We start from the raw sequence: 27,250 nt of genomic DNA on the forward strand, positions 1-27,250 counted from the left end.
GTGTTTTTTTGCACGGGAACGCCTACTCTGAATATCATTAGCATTGGTTGTTGCTCTCATTCCTGGTGATGTTTTTGCAGAAACTATCGCTGGAAAACTGACCATATCAGCAGTTTATACCAGGTTGAGAGTGGGATGATAATTCTTATGCCACTTTTGCTTTGCTACTGTGTCGATAACGCAGCAATAAGTCCTTGAGAAAACGCCCAATCTTTTTTTTTTTTTCGTCCATATTCGCGCACATAGCTGTTTAAAAAAAATGTTTTATTATTTTTTGGCCCTGGGTTTTTTGTGGGAATCCCTGAGCACGCCTAGGAGGTGAGGGTATTTGTCCCCTACCCACTTTTCTTGTTTTTTTATCTTTTTTCTTGTGATTCCCATGTAGCTACAACAATGCCCTAATAAACACAAGGGCTTGTTTGGAGTCACCCTATAACCCAACAGTGGGGACTTTTACCAAGTTTTCAGCACTTTAGCGTAGCAAAATTGGTGAAAGAATTATCAACCCTTTCTCAATTTCTTGTGCACTGCCAGATTGCCCACAGGTTGATGGTATCAACACAGCTGCAATCAACATCCTTCCGCAGACAAAGCTGCTGGTTGTGCTACACCTGTTGGCATCTGGTACCTTCCATCTGACAACTGCCAGAGTCAGAGGCGTCTCACAGCCAGCCCTACTAAACTTCCTCACACGTCTTGGATGCATGTCCACAAAAGCAACGTAGGGTCCCTGTATCAGCACGGCCCGCTCATCTCAATTCATATCATTCCTGCACAATGACCCCAAACCTCAGCCATTGCTTGATGCCTCTGTGCTCCAGATCCAAGATTGTAGTCACTGAAATAAGGGTTCACCAGGTCATGAAGTATAGTAGTCAATAGTAGTGGAAAAACAGTACTTTATTAGAAAAACGACACAAAAACATCAAATAACGAGTGACATTCCCAACTGGGAACATCCATCATCAGGGCAATTTGTGGATCCAAATAACTGTAGATCATCCTGGAAATCCCAAAACGTAATATGGTACAGTGTATTGCACTTGGACAAATCAGAATGCTTACAGGTATGATCAATCCTGCATAAAATGACCGTAACAGAAGTTTGTGCGGTCATAACCTTCATAGGAAAGAAAAGGAATGCTACAACCACACAAACTTCTGTTACAGTCTCATTATGCAGGATTTGTCATACCTGTAAGCATCAAGGTTTCTTTCAGCTTGATACACCTGCATGTTCACTTCACCCACACTGCACAGGAACAGCTGGAGACCAAGTAACATAACCACGCCATATCAGGCTTCCTGCATGTGTTGAGGGCAATTGACTGCACACATGTACTACTTGTACCCCCTGCCGACAATGCATATAATCACCACAACAGAAACCACACGCATTCCAACAATGTGCAGGGAAAACTGGACCTGTACACTAATGTTGTCAGAAACTTCTCAGGCAGTGTGCATGATTCCTACACCTTTCGCAAGCATCCCAGCCCTGGTCCCCAGAAAAGTCTGCTGCCCAGTAATAACTGCCTGACCCTGCGCACCCAGACCTCAATGCTCACCTCCTGCCACTGGCGTGTCACCAAGAGAGCCACCATGTGCCAGGGCAACCTCCTCAGCCGCCGCTGGATCCCATGGCACAGCGATGGCTGCACCGTGCCGAGGAGTCATGTCTCTACAGCCAGCTGCCCTTGGCGTACACGCAGTCCAGCAGAGCTCACAATTCAAATCGGGTCTTGATTGCCAGGATAGTGTATCGAGGCCTATGCATCATCACAGGCTGCACACCCGCTCAGCTCTGGTGACACCAACTCTGTGCACCTCAAGTCATCGCCATGTGGCAGGAGGCCTGTGTCGGGCAAAGTGCTTCGGCTGCCACCAACTCTGTGCACCTCAAGTCATCACCACGTTGTGGGAGGCCAGTGTCGGACAAAGGGCCTCGGCTGCCACCTACATAATAACCACACGGATACACCTAGATAGAGAGTGGAAATGGCATTGAGCACGTGCACCCGGCCCTTTTTATTGGCAAGGTCACATGTCCTGTGATGCCTGTGCTGCATGGGTGTGTTGTGGGTGTAAACCAGCCATGAGGGAATGGCTGTGGCATGCGGATAACTAGACCTGTGATCAGCAGATCACTACAGTGAAAACCTGGGACATGTAGCGTTGTAGTTCCCTCCCTGTAATAGTAAGCGGAGTGAGCTGGCTGTAATGCTCACCCTTCATGTCTTTACCAATATGGCAGTTTGAATCCACACACCCACCGAGATAGGTACAAGATGGGTGCGCGACTCCACTTAAAAAAATTATAAATATATATATATATATATTATCCAACCTCGTCTTGAATTTTTTCAATGCCTTCTTGAAAAAAAAAACAGCGCAGACCCATGTTCAGTGCATTCAGTTTATTTCGCCAATGCCGCCATGACGCGTTTCCCTATTTCCACCCCTCTTGGTAGGGAGTACAGCATCTATCACATAGTATTTTAAGAATTTGGGATCGCTGTTATGACTTTGTTTAAAATGTCTGGCTACTGGGTAGCTTTCCTCATTATTGCATATCTCTCTGATGTGCTGTAATATTCTTTTGTGCACAGGCAATTTTGTGCTCCCTATGTAGTTTAAATTACAACTACATGTAAGCACATAGACGGCATATTCTCTTTTGCACGTCAAATGGAAATTGATTCTATCAATGCCTGGATCAAAGGCTGTTTTGCAGCTGATGGTATTAGCCCCATATTGGCAAGCCTTGCACACTGAGCATTTATAAAAGCCTTTTCTAGCCCTCAGCCAGCTATTTTTAGGCCTGGCCTGAATACTGCTTTTCCCTAACAAGGACCCCATACATTCGTTTTTCTGAAGGACACCGCAGGATTTGTGGGAAGGGTGCCTCTCATGATGGGGTCATTCTTAATGATGGGTCAATTTTTATTCACAATTCCCCTGATTTGTTTTTCTTGTCTTGAAAAGTTGAGAATTAGCCTAACTGATTCGGCAACTCCAGTTTTTTCCTTGTGTCTGTTTTTGTATTTTAGCAGATCCCTTCTACTAAGTGATTTAGATTTGTTGATGGCTGACTCTATTACCGCAGAACTGTACCCTCTGCTTAGAAACCTGTTCTTACATTCTAGAAGTTTGTTATTGCAGTCTGCTTCTTCACTGCAAACCCGTCGAATACGAAGCATTTCTCCATATGGTAAGCTCTTGATTAAATGAGACGGATGAGCACTAGAGGCATGCAATAAAATATTGCCGGCCGTAGGTTTCCGGTACAGAGTGTTGGTTAATCTTTCTCCTTCTACCTTAATCTGTACATCTAAAAAGGTTACAGTAGACTTGCTAATGTCAGCCGTAAAATGGAGGTTAACTGCATTATCATTCAATTTCTCAATGAACTCCAAAGTGCTCGTCTGGTCCCCATCCCAAACTATAAACAAATCATCAATGTATTGCAGCCATGTGACTACATTAGTGTTATATATAAGTTCATGTTGTTGCCTGAGGACCACCTCCTCCCACCAGCCCATAAACAAACAGGCGTAACTGGGGAAGAAGCTGGCCCCATAGCAACACCCTGAATCTGCTGATGCATTTTACCATCAAAAAGAAAAAGATTGTTCTTAAGACAAAATTGCAGCATTTTAAAAATCATTTTGGAATGTTGAGCAAAGAATATGGGTCTACTGGCTAAGAAATATTCAATAGCCCTCAAGCCATCTTGGTTTCTGACACACGTGTATAAGCTTGTAACATCTAATGCAAGCATTTGAAAGGATGGTTGCCAAGTAAAAAATTGAATTTTGGTTAGGAAGTCACTGGTATCCTGCACATAACTTTTGAGGCCCTTAACATATTCTTGTAGAAATGAGTCAATATACCTCGATAAATTTTCCAAGAGGCCATCGCATGCAGCAATGATGGGACGTCCCGGAGGTTTAATAGGGTTTTTGTATATTTTAGGTATAAAATACATAACCGGGACCATGGGATGTTCCTTCTTTAAGTATTTCAATTCATTCATGTTGAGTAGCCCCAAGCTTTTCCAAGCCAATAACTGTGCAAACAGAGCCTCCTGTTTGTCCTTAAATCTTGTATATGCAACCTTCCGATAACAGTCCGTATCATTTAACTGTCTATAGGCCTCCTCCATATAATCATTACGAGGCCATAAAACCAAATTTCCGCCTTTGTCAGAGTTCCTAATAATGATTTGTTCATTCTCTTTTAATTTTTTAATTAGCTGCTCATATTGCCTTTCCTGATTGGTAATTTTCCTCCTTGTATTTACAGTTGTGGTACTGAGTTTGTTGACTTGCGCCACTAGTTGTTCACTAAAAACATCAATAGAGTCTCGAGCCATAATGGGAACAAATTTTGATTTTCGTTTGAATGACGTGGTAGGTTTGACATTGGTACCAGTGATTTGAGATGGCTGCATTTCAGGTTCCACTTGTGAGTGATTTTCCCTCAGTTCTTCCAAGCCTTTCATTTCACACAGGAGCTTATAGTCTGTTCCAACCAACCCCCTGAAGGCTGGATTTTGTGCAGTAACGGCATCCCGTGTTTCTTCCTGGGTTCCTTGCATCTGGTGGAACTTTTTTAGTTTTAATTTTCGGATGAACCTGTATATGTCAGCTCTCATTTGGGTGTAACTGAAATTGTATTCCGGACAATAAGACAGGCCTAGGGATAGGAGTTGTTGTTCTGCTGCGGAGAGGTCAATGCCCGCTAGGTTGATGATGGTGTTTTCATTGCCTCCTGCCGTTTTTGGCAGAGGGACACCAATGATAGCTTCCTCTATCTGCGGGCTCTGCCCCTTACCCGCTTGATTACTCCTTCTCCTGGCTTTCCTACGGGCCCTCCTCCTCCTTGTTGCCCTGTTTTGTTTTGTCCCTTGGTTTGCAACCTCAGAGTTTCCCTGTGGCTGCTTTTTAAAATCTTCCCCCAATGTGAGCTTGATGTTGGGAAGGGTCTGTCTTGCTCCCACATTTTCTGATTCAGAGCCACTGTCTATTGCACTGCACTCCCACTGACCTGCTCCAGCTCCGTAACTGCCGTACCTCAAAAGATCTGACCTTATCACACCGCTCGTTCTTCTCCCTCCGTGCGCCCGCTCTAGACACACCGATGGATACTCCAACTAGCAGGGGGATTGCCGAATCACTCGTACGTGCTTCCTGTTTGCCGCTGAGCTCGCAGGGGGCTTCACCACTTCTCTGTTTTCGCAGATACTTCCAAAAGTGCCCCAGGGGTCCCTGCCAACGAACACCACGTTGCCGCGGCCACTCGTAGCAAAGACGTCTCCAGAGCAAGGACTCTTCCTGGATGTAGCCTTCTTCCCAGTGAGGGGTCTGCGAAACCGGCGAGAGTTAATCCGGTATCTATTATCCAACCTCGTCTTGAATTTTTTTAATGCCTTCTCGAAAAAAAGACTGAGAAACAAATAAGGTTTTGGATCCTACGTCTACCTAGCCCGGATCTCAACAATAGAATCAACAGAAAAAAGTTGCTAGATAGGGAAAATTTGTGACATAAGTATTAGCGACGCAGTCAATGTGTACCAGGTAGCCACGGTCAAAAGTACCAAAGCAAATTTATTTTCTTTTTTGGTTTTTCAAAGTTTCAAAAACACAAGGGCAAACCAAGGACTGTCACGACAGTGATTACATGAATACCATATCTACACATATACAAAGATACAAATAAACAATATTTACAATAGGAGTGAAGCAAGGCTTCTATTCCCGCCTGTCCCATGGTTTTACATCCCCATGGACTGGTTGTCCTTTGCTTTTTGCACAAACTTTTCCACTGTTTATTAATTCAATTAATTTGTGAATATTGTATTGATGCATTGCTATCTGTGTGCCATTTTCTTGATTTTTTTGCTTATTTGCTTTCATTAGCCTTGCTTCACTCCTATTGTAAATATTGTATATTTGTATCTTTGTATATGTGTAGATATGGTATTCATGTAATCACTGTCGTGACAGTCCTTGGTTTGCCCTTGTGTTTTTGAAACTTTGAAAAACCAAAAAAGAAAATAAATTTGCTTTGGTACTTTTGACCGTGGCTACGTGGTACACATTGACTGCGTCGCTAATACTTATGTCACAAATTTTCCCTATCTAGCCACTTTTTTCTGTTGATTCTCGAAAAAAAGACCAGCGCAGACCCAGGTTCAGTGCATTCAGTTTATTTCACCAATGCCGCCATGACGCGTTTCGGGAGATCCCTCCCTTGATCACCTAACAACTCAGTGAATTTTTTCTCTACCTTTTAAAGTGCCAGTGCAAATCCAATGTTATAGACATAGAATCAATACTTCTTATTAGTGTTTCTTTTACATCAACAATTGCCGCATAAATGCATAAGTGTCATCATGTTTTAAATAAAAAACATTTCCACGACATCAATTTTGTAAAAATGGATAAATAATTATATATATATATATATATATATATATATATTATATTTTTTTATTAACCAACAAAAATAATTACAAAAACAATTTTTAGGGTATTAAAGGTACAAAATATCACAAATTGTTTTTCAAAATTACAGATATAACCATAGATTTAATGATTATTATAATTCAAAATTTGCATTTAAAAAACGTTGAAATTTACTGAAAAAACCATTGGTCTCAGGCATGTTATAGTTAGAAATTAGCATTTAAAAAACCTTAAAAATTACCTGAAAAAAACATAGGTTTCAGGGACGTTATGGTTTGTTGGACATTTCTCTCGTACAAAACCATAGAAATTCCCCCGTTATGATTAGTTCATCTAACTTTAACTTGTGCCCCCGCAATGCACTGCTGATGACCTCACATATTACATCATTCACGACATGGTCATTGACATCACTAATGACATCTCAACTGACATCACTGATGACATTATCCATGTGAAAATCTGATCCACCTCCTCACACCCTAATATAACCTTTGATACACCCACTGTAAAATACAGACTACCATTTTCGAAACCATCAACAAACCAATGCCAGTTTCTACATACACACTCACTGATTCCTAGGTCTACACACATATCCACTTATTCACCCATACAATCACTCGAATATGCAGTCACTCATCATTACAACACTATTATAAGCACTCATACTCCTGTACAGACACTCACAAGCCTCGCACTCATCCAGAGTTACTCACACACCTAGTCAGTCATGCAAAGAAACAATCATACTTCCATTTACTGACCTATACAGTTATACACACACCACATCACTTATTCAAACAGAAACAAATGCATACTTACTCGCTTATACAATCACTGACTCTCACGTATAGTTATTTATATACTTCAACTTTCACATACACTGCCTTTTACATATGTAGTTACTTGGAAATGTACCATTGAGACATCCATTCACTCACCAACACACCCATACACACACTCACCCACCCATACAGATGTTTCCACATGCACTCTTGAACTCATACACACAGAGAATCAACCACTCAAACATCTATGCACAGAGTAACTCACACACACACACACACACACACACACACACACACACACTAAGGCACCCATGCAAATACTCAGGCAACGAATCGATAACCCATAGAGGCACTCCTGTAGCTACTGACCAACCCATGCGGAAGCTTATACAACAACAGACAGACTAATACAGGCATTCACATTGTTTAGTCACTAACCCATGCATTCAGTAAGACACATGTAATCACTCACTTAAACATTCACAAACTTACTAAATCCTCCATTCAGACACTTATACACCAACTCATTCTTCAATTAAGCATGGCATACATATAATACATATTTAAACTTTAAAGAAAAACAGAGTCACTAGATGATGTCATCAGTGATGTCATCAGTGTGTCATTTGAGACGTCATCAGCAGTGCATTTCAGGGGAGCGAGTTATAGTTAGCTGAACTAACTATAACAGGGGAATTTCTATGGTTTTGTACGAGAGAAATGTCCAACTAACTATAACATCCCTGAAACCTATGTTTTTTCAGTGAATATATATATATATATATATATATATATATATATATATATATATATATATATATATATATATTACCTACTGGCGGTCGCCCGTAGGTAGTTATAGTTAGGATCTACTTTCCATAGGAAATCCGCAACATTCTATTGGGAATAACTTTGGCGCCGGTGGACGAATCTTCGCAAATTTCTCTAAGAAAGTAGCCCGCTCGGCTCCACTCCTTCCTTGAAAGTTTGGGGGGGATTCGTCAAGCGGGGGCCGAGATAAAAGGGGGGTCCCAAAACGTGTTTTCCCCATGTTAATTTCCATAGGGCGGCCAAACTCACTTTTAGCCCGAACGGCTGAATGGATTTGCACCAAACTTGGCAAAATTGTAGGGAGTGATAGCCGGATGTGCCTTTGCTATGTCTCAAGACATGTGCTCCAGTGTTTTTTGAGTAATTTAGGTTAAAAAAAATATATATATCTATGGCAGCGCCCCGGTACGCGCTCCGGGGAGCGCTCCAGGAGTGCCACGCGACTTGCGCCCAGAAAGCTGATTGGCTCTCGGGTGTCTGTAAACATTCGAAACAGTCCGGAGCGGCCGCCATCTTGTGTCTCAGTAAAATCGAGACATAAGAGGTGGAAAAATAAAAGGGGGAAATTACCATAAGGGGGCAGGGATAGACCCCCCCTGACCTCCTAGGTTTGATGTGGGGGCCATAAAAGGGCCCAGCGGGGCAAACAAATATATATATTTTTTGATTTGCGCGGGGGGAGCACCCGGTTGGCGCACCGGGGAGCGGACCGGGGAGCGTCCCATGGGGAAAAATGAATAATAGAGTTTTTTAAAATTGTAGCCTTTTTTTAGAAATTGGAGGTAGTTCTAAAAAGAACTGTTTTTTATCTTCTTTTTGTTGTTTTATATATTTTTTTATTGTTTTTTGAACATTTCAAACTTGTTTTGGGTTTTCTGAACAGTTTTATATTTTTTTATTTTTTTTCATGGGGAGAAACGAAAAAACAGGGAATTAAAAATGGCTCAACTAGAGCAAAACAAAAAAGAAAAGAAATAATTAGGGTTTATTGGGGCATTTGTGGTTGTCCCCAGCAAGGACGATGAGCTTTATGCTCTGTTCTCCGTAGGAGATGGTCTTCCCACAATATTTACAGATAATTCGGAAATCTGCAAATCGTGGCTGAATGCAAGGCATCGTCTCACTTTCCTCTGGTGCCGACGGAGTGGGTTGCTTTCTTTTTGAGGTGGTGCTTGTGGATTGGGGAGGGTTACTGGCCAGTTCCCTCATCTCTGCAGCAGAATAGTTTATTGGATGCTAGCGCTGCATGTGGGGAATCATCATGTTGTTTCCAAATGAATATTTTTTATTAGGGTTCCCCCTAGAAAGTTCTATGCCACAGATTAGGCAAGTCACCTTGGCTGCATTTACTTTTTTCTTCCCCTCTGGGATCGAAAAAAACTCCCATATAATGTGTGGTCTTGGCTGGTATGGCGTATTTTGTTCTTCAAGCCATCTTCTCCTCCCCTCTTCCTCCTCCTCCTCCTCTTCCTCCTCTTGTTGACCACCAATGATATCTTGTGGTGGTCCTCTTGGTGGTTGTGGTGGTGGTGGTGGTGCAGATGCACCAGCTGCTGCTGCTACTGAAGCCATTATAAAGATCAAAAAGGTACAGAGAGGTACAAACAGGTCTTCCTAAGTCAAAGGACAAAGTCAGAATAAGGAATAAATATGTGGGGTCTTTCATCCTTTTGAAAAAAAAAATGTATTGAACCAATGAAAAGTGTTATTTTCAGGTCACATGACCAGGGGCTTCATCATTATGAAACCAAAACTGTTATGAATCAATGAAAATCGTTATTTTCAGGTCACTTGACCCGACGCGCTTACGCTACGCGTAAGCGCGTCGGACGCCTACGCTGCGCAATCGTATTTGCTCGAGTGCTTCCGGGTGCGTTTACGCCGTGCGTATCACGCGGTCGCGGCTACGCGATACGTCATTATCATATTTTCGTTCGCAATATTGCCGCCTACGGGACGCTCCCTGGTGCGCACCCCGGGGCGCTTCATAAAACTACGCTTTCTGGGGCGCTCACCGGGGCGCTCACCGGGAGTGCTCCAAGGCAAAAAAAAATGTTTTTAAAAAAACAATATAAAAAAAAAAATTGGCAAAATTGTAGGAACTGGTAGCCCGATGTGCCTTTGCTATGTCTCAAGATATATGCTCAAGTGGTTTTTACGAAAATTAACTTTGATAATATATATATTTTGGGCTACAATGGGCTATATATATGTTAGAGCCCAAATGTAGCCCAATGTAGCCCAAAGATGGCCACCAGAGACAAAAAAAACAAATGTAGCCCAAATACCAGCCAGATGTAGCCCAAATATAGCTCAATGACAGAATGTCCCAGAGTGTTCTAAAGAACAACTAGAGCGCTAACAGTCTTACTTATAAACTGAGACTTATAGTTAGGAATTAGCATTTGAAAAACCTTTGAAATTCACTGAAAAAATCATAGGTTTCACACCAGTTATAGTTAGGAATTAGCATTTAAAAAACCTATTAAATTCACTGAAAAAAACCATAGGTTTCACGCCAGTTATAGTTAGCTGGAAATTTTACTGACATAAAACCATTGAAATTCCCACGTTATAGTTAGTTGGACTCACTATAACTTGCGCGTGCAATACACTGCTGATGATGTCACATATTACATCACTCATGACATGGTCAGTGACATCACTCATGACATCACTGATGACACCATCCTTGTGACAGAGTGACAGACCTCCTTTCACTGTAATATAACCCTTGAAACACATATTCAAAAATAAAAACTAAAATGTATTAAAAAAATGGAGATAACCATATCAGTTACAACAACCAATTCAGTAATTCCACCATCTATATACACATCTACTCATTCACAAACAGTTCAATATACTCCCTCATATATATACTCACTCATCATATGTAGTGATACACCTATACATCCTGTTACACACCGACAGTCATTCAAAAGTTACTCACACACATACTCACACATGCAAATAAACAATTGAACATCCGTTTATTTGCATATAGAGCTATACACACACTACCACCTTACTTCTATTGAAATTTAAACATATTTATTCTCTTAAACAATCCCTTATAGAAACAGATACTTATTTAACCCCTTGCGTGCTGATGACAGAACGGTTCCGTCATCAGCATTGGTTGAGCTGTGCTGATGACGGAACCGTTCCGTCAAGACTCCGCCCGCGCAAGGCGGAGTCAGCACAGGCGGAAAATACGCCCCGCACGCAAGGGGTTAAACAGGAACTCTTACAATCTCTTACTCTCACATATACTCACTTATGTACATCAATATTCAAATATACTAGATAAAAACATATGTAGTTACTGATAAAGACACTAGTGAGACAGTCATTCACTCAGTAACACACACAAATACACACTCATTCACTCGTACAGTCCTGCACATATGCTGTCTTCAAAACACATACAAACAGAGAGTCAGTCAATCATGCATCTATGTGCTAAGTAATACCCCCACCAAACCATATAGACACTCATACTGATACTAAGAAAAACATCTAATAACCCATGTACATACACATGTAGCTACTCACCAACCCATGCAGCCACTTATACACAAAGTGAAACACTAATACATATATTTAAAAATTTAAACCTTACTCACTAATTTTTATTTTTCAGAAAGACACACATTCACTGGATGGTGTCATCAGTGATGTCATGAGTGATGTCACTGACCATGTCATGAGTGATGTAATATGTGACGTCATCAGCAGTGCATTGCACGCGCAAGTTATAGTGAGTCCAACTAACTATAACGTGGGAATTTCAATGGTTTTATGTCAGTAAAATTTCCAGCTAACTATAACTGGTGTGAAACCTATGGTTTTTCAGTGAATATATTTATATATATATATATTCACTGAAAAAACCATAGGTTATAGACGATATATAGTTAGGAATTTGCATTTACAAAACCTTGAAAATTCAATGAAAAAACCATTGGTTTTAGGCCATATATAGTTAGGGATTTGCATTTACAAAACCTTATTTTACTCGCATAAAACCATTGAAATTCCATATATAGTTAGATGCGCTAACTATATATCGCGCACCCACAATCCACTGCTGATGATGTCACATATTACATCATTCATGACATGGTCAGTGACATAGACAACACACCAGCAAAGAAACAGGGTAAAACATTTTATTAAATAACTATTTACATAACGTTGGTTTATAAGATGATGTCAGTAGTGGACCGATGTGTGAATAGGTCGGAAGCAGCACAAGGCGCCAAGATCCGGATGGCAAGTCCTGGATGTTGGGTGCCATAGTTCAGAGTTCTGAGTTTGAGCCTTTTTCAATGCCTGTGCTTTGTTGTTTCCCCTCCATCAAAAACAAAAAAAATATATAAAACTGCAAAAATACAAAAAAATCAAAAAATGTTTACAAAAGCAGTGCTTGTAAGACTGTCTGAAGCTTATTTCCACCTACTGCAGCTTCACTATTCTCAAAGTAAGTGAGGGTCGTTTGTGGACCTGACTGCATTTGAAAACAATGTTATATGGTACCTCCCTAAACCGCTTGACGGAGGCCCCCGAGGGGCGGTGTGATGGCACGGATTCGGAGAAGACGCTTGGCTCCGACCCCCTCCCCAAGTCTTATAGCACTGGTGTAGCCTGAGATCGCCCCCGACATAGGCGGCCGGCTCCCGGGGTCCGGCGGAACTTTTTGCCTTTTGATGACTCTTCTATTCTGGACTTTGTCCCACAATCCGTTTGACCTGAAGACACGCTGTAGTGGGGCGCCCCTTTACTGTTTTAGTTGCCATTCCGCCCGCTTTTGCTACACTGTGCCTCTTCCGCCATTCAGCTGTTTACCGCCCGCTCTTGCGACTACAGCGTCTCGCTCACCATGTAGTTAAGTTGCTCCCGCTCTTGCGGTGCAGCGATAGGCGGCTGCCACAGGACTCTCAAAATGGCGGCCGGCTCTTCGGTTTTGGGCCTGGTCCACTAAAATGGCCCTGGGACACCTTGGAACTCGGACGCTTCCCTGATAGGGCTTGGGTCCCATTCTCGAAAGCGTCCCCTCAGCCGTGAAGATTTTACAAAAGTCTTGGGGGCCCCCGACTCCCGCAGGCTTCTGGTGGGGAGCGGCTGCCATGTCTGCTCGTGGAATGGCCACGACGGAGCTACGAGATGGTAGTGCTCTCATGCTGACGCCAGCTTTATTCTGAAACATCCAGAAACACTGTAGACTACCAATTCGATCAGTTCCGGTAGCGCCCCAACATGACCCGGAAGAGAAGAACTTGCCCTCCCCTCTTTGACTGATGGTTCTTGTTGCCTGTCCCCTCTGTTGTCATTTAACAGAACTTTTTGGACTGCTGAAAGGGGTTGTGTTCCGAACGCTGGTTGGTGGAGACATTTTGACTATATTCTTGACCTACGTTGTCGCGTAATGCGTTATATGACACGCCGCGTTAGCGCAACCGGAAGTGATCCGGGGCGCGGCGCGCAGCGCGTAACGTAAGCATAACAGGTCATGTGACTTGTTAATAAAACTTTTCATTGGTTCATTTTACTTTTGTTATTTTAATGATGAAAAGCTTGGTCATATGACCTAAAAATTACGCTTTTTATTGTTTTCGAACATTATTTTTTCTCAAACATATATGTTATAATATTCCAGGCTAATGTACTTTCCCGGAAAATTTACAACTGTCCTGCAAGTAAAATATATTCCTTTTTCGAGAAAAAGGGCGTTTCTTCGTTCCATGACGGAGCCGTTGAGTAAAAGAGACTCGGCCTGCTGTCTTAGTCGCCGATACGCCTGATTATCAGATTCTTATCGATCACTTTATGTTGCAGGAGTGGAAAACACAACTGCCCTTGACCATTTATCTTTACTACGTTCCTACATATTATACCTTTTATCCGTCATGTAATTGGACTGCTTTATTTCACTTGCCTTTTCCTGATTCGAAAACAGTGACTAAAAGTAAAAACTTTACCAATGTAAATACTACTACCGTGTTTTGTTTTAAAAACCTTTATTGTGAAAATGTCAGTATACAAATACGGGCCTATAACCACGTGGGCCGGCCACGGAGCAAACTGAAATCGTATATGATGAGGAGACATTTACACTGTAGAGGAACGTAACGAGCGGGCCATTAGGTTGCAAGAACTAAGGTGTCTAACAGTTGCGAAATCGGTGGACGTACATTTTGTAATTAAAATAAGACAGGGCCACTTACAATAACATTTTCTAGATATACATTTGCGGGCAAGGAGTTACGAGTCCCATTTATACCGGCGCCATTTTGGGCGAGGCCGGGCAGGTCCAAGATATAGTCAAAATGTCTCCACCAACAATCGGCCAGACCAGAACCCCTTTCGGCCCTTTATGCTACAAGATGGTGTCTTCCATTCAGAAAATATTGTTGGCAGCATTTTGAAAGGAAAGATAAACAGCCGTTCTCCTAGTGAGTCTCACATTGTTACATTTAGGAAGAATGTTGAAGAGTAATATGTGGAAAATCTGAAGCCATTTTTCTACAAACTCTCAATCAGCCTTGGATGGAAAAAAAAATCCTGAAGAATGTACAAACTGAAAACCAATTTTTGTCTGTATAGCATCAACAGCAACGCTTGAGTCAGCTTTGTGTCAAGCCGCCATTTTCATTCAATCAATAGCGTCCCCCTGCACACATTCAGGAACCTGGTCGTGTCTTCAGGTGAAACGGATTGTGGGACAAGAAGCAGAAAGGAAAAGGAAAAAAGTTCCGCCGGACCTCGGGAGCCGGCCGCCTATGTCATGGGCGATCTTTGGCCACACCAGGGCAATAGTGAAGCTGCAGCAGGTGCAAAAGAGCTTCAGACAGTCTTACAAGCACTGCTTTTCTAAACATTTTTTTGTATTTTTGCACAGTTTTATATTTTTTTTTTGTTTTTGATGGAGGGGAAACAACAAAAAACAGGCATTGAAAAAAGCTCAACAGTGCAGGGCGCCTTGTGCTGGTTCCGACCTATTCACACATCGGTCCACTACTGACATCACCTCATAAGCCAACGGGGCACCCCACACTGACTTTCGGCGCAGCATTGTAGGATGGCCACACCAGTGCGGCAACTTGCTGGACACCAGCTCGGTGCCATCCATATCTCGGAGCGTTCGAGTCACTGTACCGCAAGAGTGACCGGAACTCAGCTGGTCACGCCGTCTTTAGGTGCAGCATTGTAGGATGGCCATACCAGTGCGGCAACTTGCTGGACACCACCTCGGTGCCATCCGGATCTCGGCGCGTTCGAGTCACTGTACCGCAAGAGTGACCGGAACTCAGCTGAACACGCCGTCTTTCGGCGCAGCATTGTAGGATGGCCACACCAGTGCAGCAATTTGCTGGACACCACCTTGGGCAATAGTGAAGCGGCAGCAGGTGCAAATAAGCTTCAGATAGTCTTACAAGCACTGCTCAGAACTCTCAACTATGGCACTCAACATCCAGGACTTGCCATTCGGATCTTGGCGCCTTGTGCTGGTTCCGACCTATTCACACATCGGTCCACTACTGACATCACCTCATAAGCCAACGGGGCACCCCACGCCGACTTTCGGCACAGCATTGTAGGATGGCCACACCAGTGCGGCAACTTGCTGGACACAACCTCGGTGCCATCCGGATCTCGGCGCGTTCGAGTCACTGTACCGCAAGAGTGACCGGAACTCAGCTGGACACGCCGTCTTTCGGCGCAGCATTGTAGGATGGCCACACCAGTGCGGCAATTTGCTGGACACCACCTCGGTGCCATCCGGATCTCGGCGCGTTGTGCTGCCTTCGGCCTATTCGCACATCGGTCCGCTACTGACGCCGCCTCACGTGCCAACGGATTTTCTACGCTTTTTGTAGCCCTATGCCGCATAACAGGTCATGTGACTTGTTTATAAAACTTTTCATTGGTTCATTTTACTTTTGGTTTCCTAAAGGTGGAAGGCTTGGTCATAAGACCTAAAAATAACACTTTTCATTGGTTTAGAAATTTTTTTTTTCCCAAACGATGAAAGCCCCACCTTGTTTCTGGATGATTCAGACTGAAGCTGGCGTCAGCATGAGAGCACCACCATCTCGTGGCTCCGTCGTGGTCATTCCGCGAGCAATCATGGCAGCCGCTCCCCACCGGAAGCCTGCAGGAGTCGAGGGCCCCCAAGACTTTTGTAGAATCTTCACGGCTGAGGGGACGCTTTTCGAGAATGGAGCCCAAGCCCTAGCAGGCAAGCGTCCGAGTTCCAAGGTGTCCCAGGGCCATTTTAGTGGACCAGGCCCAAAACCGAAGAGCCGTCCGCCATTTTAAGAGTCATGTGGCAGCCGCCTATTGCTGCACTGCAAGAGTGGGAGCAACTCAACAACATGGTGAGCGAGACGCTGTAGCCGCAAGAGCGGGCGCAACTCAGCTGGATGGCCGCCACCTGGGGAGGCCCGTTCACGCCTTCTCCCCCACGCCCCCCCCCCGGGCCGCCCCACGCCAATTTTCGGAGCAGCATTGTAGGATACCAAAACCAGTGCGGCAGTTTACTGGACATCACCTGGGTGCCATCAACATCTCAGCGCGTTCTGCTGCCTTGGGACTATTCGCACAACAGACCGCTACTGACGAGGCCTCCCTCCGCACCACCCTGGACGCCCCACGCTGTTTTTCTTTGCTGCATTGTAGGATCCCAAAAACCAGTGCGGCACCCAGGTGACATCACCTGGGTGCCGTCCAGAACTCAGCACGTTGTGCTGCCTTGGGACTATTTGCACAAAAGACAGCTTCTGACCATTGTTGCTTTTTTTTGTGAAAAATGTTTAAATGTTTTTACAGTTTTTGTTCCGTTCGTTATATTTAAAAGTTAATAAAGTTTTATAATCCTACTTTGTTGGAGTGCTATATATTTTTTTTAAAACGGGTGAATGAGGCCTTGAATCGGGTTTTTGTCATGTGTGGGCTTTGCAAGTGTACTGCTACAGGATCGGACATTTCAAACTCAAATGCACGTTCTTTTTCTTACCTTTCCGAAGCATGGAGCGCAATAGCAGGCAGAGAAAGGGTGATGCAACTATTGAACACTGCCTGGCCTGGAAGTTGCTGGCAGTGCCCCCCCCCCCGCCCGCTCCTGAAAGAGGACACACACACACCGCCGCCCCGAGTACTTCACAGATCTTTAAAAGACCATGCGCTTGTTCATGAGGCTTAAATGGTTTATCACCCCTTCTAGAACCCCTGCATCGACCCTCTGACGTTTCCTGGAAGAATTACCACGTAACACAATACCAAGCCTTGTCAGCTGAAACCCCCGAGGAATCGTGGGGCATATTATCAAGGGGGTTTATCTCCGCTTTTTTGGCTTTAAAAGCCAAGAAAGCGGAGATAAAATTATCTCCCTATTACCAAGCTGTCGCTAACACCAGTTAGTGACAGCTAAAAGGAGATAGCGACCATCTTGGGCCCCGCTTTGCATGTCAGTGATATTTATCACTAATGACATGCAAAGTGGGCGTGCCAAGATGTTAGCGACTGGAAACAGTCCCTAACATCGCCATCTCCTATTACCAACTTTTGGAGATATTCGCGCTAAGCGCGAATATCTCCAAAAGCTAACACCTGACCTGAGCAGTTCTTAGCCATGTTATCCAATGGGAGGTGGATAACATGGCTAAGAGCATTTGCTCGATAATACATGAATATCGCTGACTTTTCTGCGATATTCAGGCATTGCGGCCGTTTTTTATCGCATTTGCGATAAACCTTGCTAATAGCAAGGTTTATCTGCGATAAAAATCGCCGATGTGCGGCTATAATTTTTGTCTCTAAACAAGTTAGAGACAAAAATTAGCGCTAGTTGTTGGTAATATGCCCCCGGGTTTTTGCTTGCAGAAATCGGGAGGCGGGAGACTAGCACTGAAATCAGTAGTCTCACGCCTGAATCGGGAGGGTTGGCATGTCTGGATTCTCTACAGCTGGGGCCATAAACTACATCCGCAGGGGTAGGTGATAGCCTGGGACCAGCTTGGCATCTAAAATGGCTGCCGTGCACGACAAAATTGTGGCATTGGAAAAAAGGCAAGATGGCGCAGACAATGTTTATCAATAAGGATTCATTTATAACAAAATATTTTATCGCAGTGACAAATTGGCGGTCAACACTTCCTGATTTCCATCGAATCAAACGTTAACAGACGTCACGCAGCAAAAAAAAAAAAAAGCTCACGCACAGCCGCTGGAAGAGATGTATCAACATATATGAGCCTCCTCAGCCACCCTCAGGAAACATAGGGGATTAGGATACGTCTCCCGCACCCCCTTATACCTAGTAATTTAATTAAAACGAAGCACAAAATGGCGAATTCCCGTTTCGCTACCAGTTTGCGGCCCAGTTCGCGGCCCGTGAAGCGCTTCTACCGTGAAAAATCATTTTTTTTTTATTTTCCCCACGGGACCCTTTAATAACCCCAACCACATTCCTAGGGGGTCAAGAGGGGTATACCTTGCCCCCTTTCATTAAATTCCCCCTTCGTTTTTCTCCTTTTCTTCTCTCTCGATCCTACCGAGAGATAAGATGGCGGCCGCTCCGGACTGTTTAGAATGTTGACAGACACCGGAGAGCCAATCAGCTTTCTGCGCGCAAAGTTCCGTTTCGCGAAAAGTAAGCGAACCGGAGCGCAGTCCGGAGCGCTGTTACAGATATATATCTTGTTTTGAACGTTAATTTCTCAAAAACTACTGGAGCACATATATTGAGACCTAGCAAAGGCACATCGGGCTAACAGTCCCTACAATTTTGCCAAGTTTCGTGCAAATCCATTCAGCCGTTCGAGCTAAAAGTGAGTCCAACCGCCCTATGGAAATTAACATGGGAAAAACGCGTTTAGGGACCCCCCTTTTTTCTCGGCCCCCCCTCGACAAAACCCCCCCAAATTTTCAAGGGCTGCTCAGAAACAGAATGTGCCATTTTCCTGAAAATTTCAGCCGATTCTGTCCACAAACGCCAAAGTTATTAGACATAGAATTTTCAAAAATCCCATAGGGAATAAATCCTAACTATATATACGCCAGTAGGTAATATATATATATATATATATATATATATATATATATATATATATATATATATATATATATATGTATATATATATGTATATATATATATATATATTCAATGAAAAAACCATTGGTTTTTGGCCATATATAGTTAGGGATTTGCATTTAGAAAACCATATTTTACTCGCATAAAACCATTGAAATTCCATATATAGTTAGATGCGCTAACTATATATCGCGCACCCGCAATCCACTGCTGATGATGTCACATATTACATCATTCATGACATGGTTAGTGACATCACTGATGACATCACTGATGACATCTCAAATGACATCACTGATGACATCACTGATTACAACATCCAGTGACTCTATGTTTCTGTAAAGTTAAAATATGTTTTACATATTGAAGAATGAGTGGATGTATAAGTGTCTGGATGAAGGATTTAGTAGGTGCAAGACTGACTGTATGAGTGAGTGATTAAATGTGTCTCACTGAGTGCATGGGTTAGTGACTAAACTGTTTTAATTTGTGCATCATTATATCTGTTGTTCTACAAACTGCTGCATATGTTGATCAGTAGCTATATGAGTAACTGTATGGGTTATTGATTGGTTGTCCAAGTATTTGTATGGGAAACTGAGTGTGTGTGTATGGGTGGCTGGGAGGTGTGTGACTCTGTACATAGATGTGTGAGTAGTTGATTCACTATATGTATAGATTCAAAACTGCATGTGGAAACAGCTGTATGGGCGGTTGACTGTGCATGAGTGTATTACTGAGTGAATGTATATCTCAGTGCTACATGTCAAATTAAGTACATATGTAAAACACAGTACATGTGAGAGTTGACATCTATAAATAACTGTGCATAAGAGCTAGTGAATGTGTGAGTGGCTGTATGGATCATTGTGAACATGTATCAGAGATTGTATAAGAGAGTAAAGTAAATATGTGTTAGTATATGTTTGAATAAGTAAGGTGTGTATAACTCTATAGTTGAGAAAATGGAGGTGTGATTGATTTTTGGCATAACTGACTAGGTGTGTGAGTAACTCCATGGATGAGTGACTGTCTCTTTACACTGATTGTATCTAAGGTTATATTAGAGTCTGAAGAGGTTCATGGTATTATCACATGAATGATATCATCAGTGATGTGATCAGTCATGTCAAATGAGATGTTATCAGTGATGTCATCAGTGATGTCATTTGAGATGTCATCAGTGATGTCATCAGTGATGTCACTAACCATGTCATGAATGATGTAATATGTGACATCATCAGCAGTGGATTGCGGGTGCGCGATATATAGTTAGCGCATCTAACTATATATGGAATTTCAATGGTTTTATGCGAGTAAAATATGGTTTTCTAAATGCAAATCCCTAACTATATATGGCCTAAAACCAATGGTTTTTTCATTGAATTTTCAAGGTTTTGTAAATGCAAATTCCTAACTATATATGGAGTATAACCTATGGTTTTTTCTGTGAATTTCAATGGTTTTTTAATAGCAAATATCAAAAGCTGTCAAATGTCAAGTACGTGATAGGTAAAAACGTTTTCGTGTTTATGCACGCTGATGTGCTTTGAACGCTGCCCCCCCCCCCACTCCCCTCTTTTCTCTTAGTAGTACTCTCTCTTTGCAGATAGTGAACGGTAGTTAACTCAGACCTTTACCCCTGTTGTAATCCGTCGTACCTGCTTGTCTCTCCATTTGATTAATTATTATCCAAGCATTTACTGTTTTACAATTGGTTCTCTTTGGATCATTCTCTATTTACAAACAAGCACAAAGTCGCAATACTCTGTTTAGTCTTTGCAGATAGTGAAAAATCGTGTAAAAAAAGAAAAGTAATCGAGCAAAATCAGTAGACCACTAATTCGATCTCTTTTTAACCTCGGTAAAATACAAACATTAGGAATAACCCTTCATGAGAAATATGAAAATAGTGAAATGAATTGAGCTCCACACCATGAGGGCTGCAAAACAGCTCGACTCCGCCACCCACACCGCCCAAAATAACGGCAAACCCTATGCAAATATTATAAATATACACAACACACCACCAAAGAAACAGAGTAAAACATTTTATTAAATAACTATTTACATAACTATTTTATACTTTTTATTGCCCGATCCGGCTAGCTCAATCGATCGAGCATGAAAGTCATGCACTGATAACAAGCGTTGAGAGTTTGTAGAATGATGGCTTCAGATTTTCCACATACGGTGTAGTGGCGCGAACTGGCAGGGGGCGTTTGGATTCTACCCCTTCTCCAAATAAGATTTTCATACGTGAATGTTCGTTCATGCTTTTTGTCCCTGAGTTGCTTCCATGTCACTGCCTTACATAAATGGCATAAGTCCTGGTTGTTGAGTGCCATACTTCAGAGTTCTAAGCAGCTCTTGTAACACTGTTTAAACCTTATTTGCACCTGCTGCAGCTTCACTATTCAAAGTAAGTGGGGTCCATTTGTGGACCTGACTGCATTGGAAAACAATGTGATACGGTGCCTCCCTAAACCGCTTGACGGAGGCCCCCGAGGGGCGGTGAGATGGCGCGGACTGAGAGGGGGCGCTTGGCTCCTGCCCCCTCCCCAAGTCGTGTTGCCCTGGTGAGGCCTGAGATCGCCCCCGGCATAGGCGGCCGGCTCCCGGGGTCCGGCGGAATTTTTTCCCTTTTAAAGAATCTTTCATTCTGGACCTTGTCCCACAATCCGTTTCACCTGAAGACACGCTGTCGTAGGGCGCCCCTTTACCGTTTTAGTTGCCATTCCGCCCGCTTTTGGTACTCTGTGCCTCTTCCGCCATTCAGCTGTTTACCGCTCGCTCTTGCGACTACAACGTCTCGCTCACCATGTAGTTGAGTTGCTCCCGCTCTTAAGATTTGACCGAACTTTTTGGACTGCTGAAAGCGGTGGAATTCCAACCGCTGGTTGGTGGACACATTTTGACTATATTCTGCACCTGCATTGTCGCGTAATGCGTCATATGACGCGACGCGTTAGCGCACCCGGAAGTGCTCCGGTGCGCAAGGCGCAGCTTCCCGGAAACGATCCAGAGCGCGCCGCGCAGCGCGTAACGTAAGCATAACAGGTCATGTGACTTGTTAATAAAACTTTTCATTGGTTCATTTTACTTTTCTTTTCCTAATTATGTAAGACTAGGTCATGTGACCTAAAAATAACACTTTTCATTGGATTAAAACATTTTTTTTCCCCAAACGATGAAAGCCCCACCTTGTTTCTGGATGTTTCAGACTGAAGCTGGCGTCACCATGAGAGCACCACCATCTCGTAGCTCCGTCGTGGCCATTCCGCAAGCAATCATGGCAGCCGCTCCCCACCGGAAGCCTGCGGGAGTCGACGGCCCCCAAGACTTTTGTACAATCTTCAAGGCTGAGGGGACGCTTTCGAGAATGGAACCCAAGCCCTGGCAGACAAGCGTCCGAGTTCCAAGGTGTCCCAGGGCCATTTTACTGGGCCAGGCCCAAATCCGAAGAACCGGCCGCCATTTTAAGAGTCCTGTGGCAGCCGCCTATCGCTGCACCGCAAGAGTGGGAGCAACTCAACTACATGGTGAGCGAGACGCTGTAGCCGTAAGAGCGGGCGCTAAACAGCTGAATGGCGGAAAAGCACAGTGTAGCAAAAGCGGGCGGAATGGCGACTGAAACGATAAAGGGGCGCCCCACTACAGCAGACAAGCCTCCGCCATGTGCTTCAAAACTGCATATGTATCTCGTGATATCAAGGTTGGGCAACCAGTACAGAAAAAGCAGTTACGAGTCCCATTTACACCGGCGCCATTTTGGGCGCGGCCGGGCAGGTCCAGGATCTACTGAAACATAAAAAATGAGGCTGACGTCTCTGAAGCAGTTGACGAACAGCAGGACATAGCAAATAAACATGAACTCTCTAAAGCTGTTAACTCACTGCAGAACAAAACAAGTGAACCTGAAACCTCTGGAATAATTGTCGCTCAAAAGAACAACACACAAAACTCTGTAGAGCCTGAAGAAAAAAAAACAGAAGGGCACTGTAGTTTCAGACACACTTAACACTAATGACTAAACAAAGATATCGTCTGTTTATAAAGCAGTTATCATCTTGACAGAATTGACAAAGAAGTGTACAGACACCAATGCATCAGCATTCTCGGAGATAACATCTTAAGGAACAAAGAAAGACCTGTTCACTCTTGACACCCCAGGTGCTGTGTATATTGCACTATAGTGCTGCATCGAGAAAACGGGCAACCCTATTGATGTGGATTTTTCATTATTGATTATTGTAAAGAAATGGCGACTCCCCCCTTTAGCAGATTAGCTAAATGTTTGCGTAATTTAGGCATAAAAGTTATATTATTGTTGTTGTTGTTATCGTTATAGTTCTGGTTAATTTCAAAAAATGGTTAAATATATTTACAGTTTTTGTTGCGTTCGTTATATTTAAATATTAATAAAGTTTTAAAATGTAACTGTCTTGGAGTACTATATTTTTTTAAAAAATCGGGTGAATGGGGCCTTGAATCGGGTTATTGTCATGTGTGGGCTTTGCAAGTGTACTGCTACAAGATCGGACATTTCAAACTCAAATGCACGTTCTTTTTCTTACCTTTCCGAAGCATGGAGCGCAATAGCAGGCAGAGAAAGGGTGATGCACGTGTTGAACACTGCCTGGCCTGCAAATTGCTGGCATTGCCCCCCCGCCCGCTCCTGAAAGAGGGCACACACACACCGCCGCCCCGAGTACTTCACAAACCTCTAAAAGACCATGCGCTTGTTCAATGAGAAGTGGATAACATGGCTAAGAGCATTTGCTGACTAATGCATGAATATCGCTGACTTTTCAGCGATATTCATGCATTGCGGCCGTTTTTTATCGCATTTGCGATAAACCTTGCTAATAGCAAGGTTTATGTGCGATAAAACAAGTTAGAGACAAAAATTACCGCTAGTTGTTGGAAATATGCCCCCGGGTTTTTCCTTGCAGGATTCGGGAAGCGAAAGACTAGCACTGAAATCAGTAGTCTCACACCTGAATCGGGAGGGTTGACATGTCTGGATACTCTACAGCTGGGGCCATAAACTACATCCGCAGGGCTAGGTGATAGCCTAGGTCCGGCCTGGACAATCGGACACAGAGGAAGAGGAGTGTCAGAGGGTGCGGTAGTGAATAGGGTGAAAGGGAGGTGTCGAGCGGGCACAGGGTGTGAGAAGAGCAGCGCAGATGGGGGAAGTATATGGCCCATGCATGAGAGAGAGAGCGGGGGTAACCATTGCATGGGGGAGATGCGTGCGAGGGTGGGGAGCCATGCTGAGAATCGGCGGCGTGCAGAGAGTGGCCCTGGTCAAGGCATCTAAAATGGCTGCCGTGCACGACAAAATTGTGGCATTGGACAAAAACGCAAGATGGCGCAGACAATGTTTATCAATAAGGATTCATTTATAACAAAATATTTACTCGCAGTGACAAAATGGTGTTCAACACTTCCTGATTTCCATCGAATCGAACGTTAACAAACGTCACGCAGCAAAAAAAAAAAAAAAAAAAGCTCACGCACAGAGCAGTTTTTAGCCATGTTATCCAATGGAAGGTGGATAACATGGCTAAGAGCATTTGCTGGATAATGCATGAATATCGCTGACTTTTCAACGATATTCATGCATTGTGGCCGATGTGCGGCGATAATTTTTGTCTCTAAACAATTAAAACGAAGCACAAAATGGCGAATTCCCGTTTCGCTACCAGTTTGCGGCCCAGTTCGCGGCCCGTGAAGCGCTTCTACCGTGAAAAATCATTTTTTTTATTTTCCCCACGGGACCCTTTAATAACCCCAACAACATTCCTAGGGGGTCAAGAGGGGTATACCTTGCCCCCTTTCAATAAATTCCCCCTTCGTTTTTCACCTCTTCTTCTCTCTCGATCCTACCGAGAGATAAGATGGCGGCCGCTCCGGACTGTTTAGAATGTTGACAGACACCGGAGAGCCAATCAGCTTTCTGTTATCCAATGGAAGGTGGATAACATGGCTAAGAGCATTTGCTGGATAATGCATGAATATCGCTGACTTTTCAACGATATTCATGCATTGTGGCCGATGTGCGGCGATAATTTTTGTCTCTAAACAATTAAAACGAAGCACAAAATGGCGAATTCCCGTTTCGCTACCAGTTTGCGGCCCAGTTCGCGGCCCGTGAAGCGCTTCTACCGTGAAAAATCATTTTTTTTTTATTTTCCCCACGGGACCCTTTAATAACCCCAACAACATTCCTAGGGGGTCAAGAGGGGTATACCTTGCCCCCTTTCAATAAATTCCCCCTTCGTTTTTCACCTCTTCTTCTCTCTCGATCCTACCGAGAGATAAGATGGCGGCCGCTCCGGACTGTTTAGAATGTTGACAGACACCGGAGAGCCAATCAGCTTTCTGTTATCCAATGGAAGGTGGATAACATGGCTAAGAGCATTTGCTGGATAATGCATGAATATCGCTGACTTTTCAACGATATTCATGCATTGTGGCCGATGTGCGGCGATAATTTTTGTCTCTAAACAATTAAAACGAAGCACAAAATGGCGAATTCCCGTTTCGCTACCAGTTTGCGGCCCAGTTCGCGGCCCGGGAAACGCTTCTACCGTGAAAAATATATTTTTTTTTATTTTCCCCACGGGACCCTTTAATAACCCCAACAACAATCCTAGGGGGTCAAGAGGGGTATACCTTGCACCCTTTCAATAAATTCCCCCTTCGTTTTTCACCTCTTCTCTCTCGATCCTACCGAGAGACAAGATGGCGGCCGCTCCGGACTGTTTAGAATGTTGACAGACACCGGAGAGCCAATCAGCTTTCTGCGCGCAAAGTTCCGAAACGCGAAAAGTAAGCGGACCGGATCGCTGCCCGGAGCGCTGTTACAGATATATATCTTGATTTAAACGTTAATTTCTCAAAATCCACTGAAGCACATATATTGAGACCTAGCAAAGGCACATCGGGCTACCAGTCCCTACAATTTTGCCAAGTTTCGTGCAAATCCATTCAGCCGTTCGAGCTAAAAGTGAGGCCAACCGCCCTATGGAAAACTCAATGTAAAAAACGCGTTTTGGGACCCCCCTTTTTTCTCAGCCCCCCCTTGACGAAACCCCACCAAATTTTCAGGGGCTGCTCAGAAACAAAATGTGCCATTTTCCTGAAAATTTCAGCCGATTCCGTCCACAAACGCCAAAGTTATTAGACATAGAATTTTCAGAAATCCCATAGGGAATTAATCCTAACTATATATACCTACAGTAGGTAATATATATATAATATATATATATATATATATATATATATATATATATATATATATATATATATATATATATATATATATATATATATATATATATATATATATATATATATATATATCTATATTAGGTAGTTATAGTTAGGATTGTTTTCCATAGGAAATCCGCAACATTCTATTGGGAATAACTTTTGTGCCGATTTAGGGATCTGCCTGAAAGTTTCCTGAAATTTGCCTCGCTGTGCTCCGCTCCTTCTCTGAAAGTGTGGGGGGCATTCGTCAAGCAGGGGCCGAGATAAAAGGGGGTCCTAAAACGTGTTTTCCCCATGTTAATTTCCATAGGGCGGTTGGACTCACTTTTAGCCCGAACGGCTGAATGGATTTCCACCAAACTTGGCAAAATTGTAGGGACTGGTAGCCCGATGTGCCTTTGCTATGTCTCAAAATATGTGCTCCAGTGGATTTTGAGTAATTTAGGTTAAAAAAAAAATATATATCTATAAGCGCGCCCCGGTACGCTCACCCGGGCGCACACCAGCGCGCTACGCAAGTTTGCGAGCAGAAAGCTGATTGGCTCTTGGGTGTCTGTAAACATTCCGGAGCGACCGCCATCTTGTATCTCGGTAGGATTGAGACACAAGAGGTGGCAAAAACAAAGAGGAAATGACCAAAAGGGGGCAGGGTAGACCCCCCTGACCCCCTAGGTTTGATGTGGGGGCCATAAAAGGGCCCCGCGGGGCAAAAAAAAATGATTTGCGCGGGGGGAGCGCCTGGTACGCGCACCGGGGAGCGTACCGGGGAGCGTACC

Source organism: Lissotriton vulgaris, chromosome 4_1 (assembly GCF_964263255.1).
Source record: "Lissotriton vulgaris chromosome 4_1, aLisVul1.2, whole genome shotgun sequence".
Taxonomy (NCBI): domain Eukaryota; kingdom Metazoa; phylum Chordata; class Amphibia; order Caudata; family Salamandridae; genus Lissotriton; species Lissotriton vulgaris.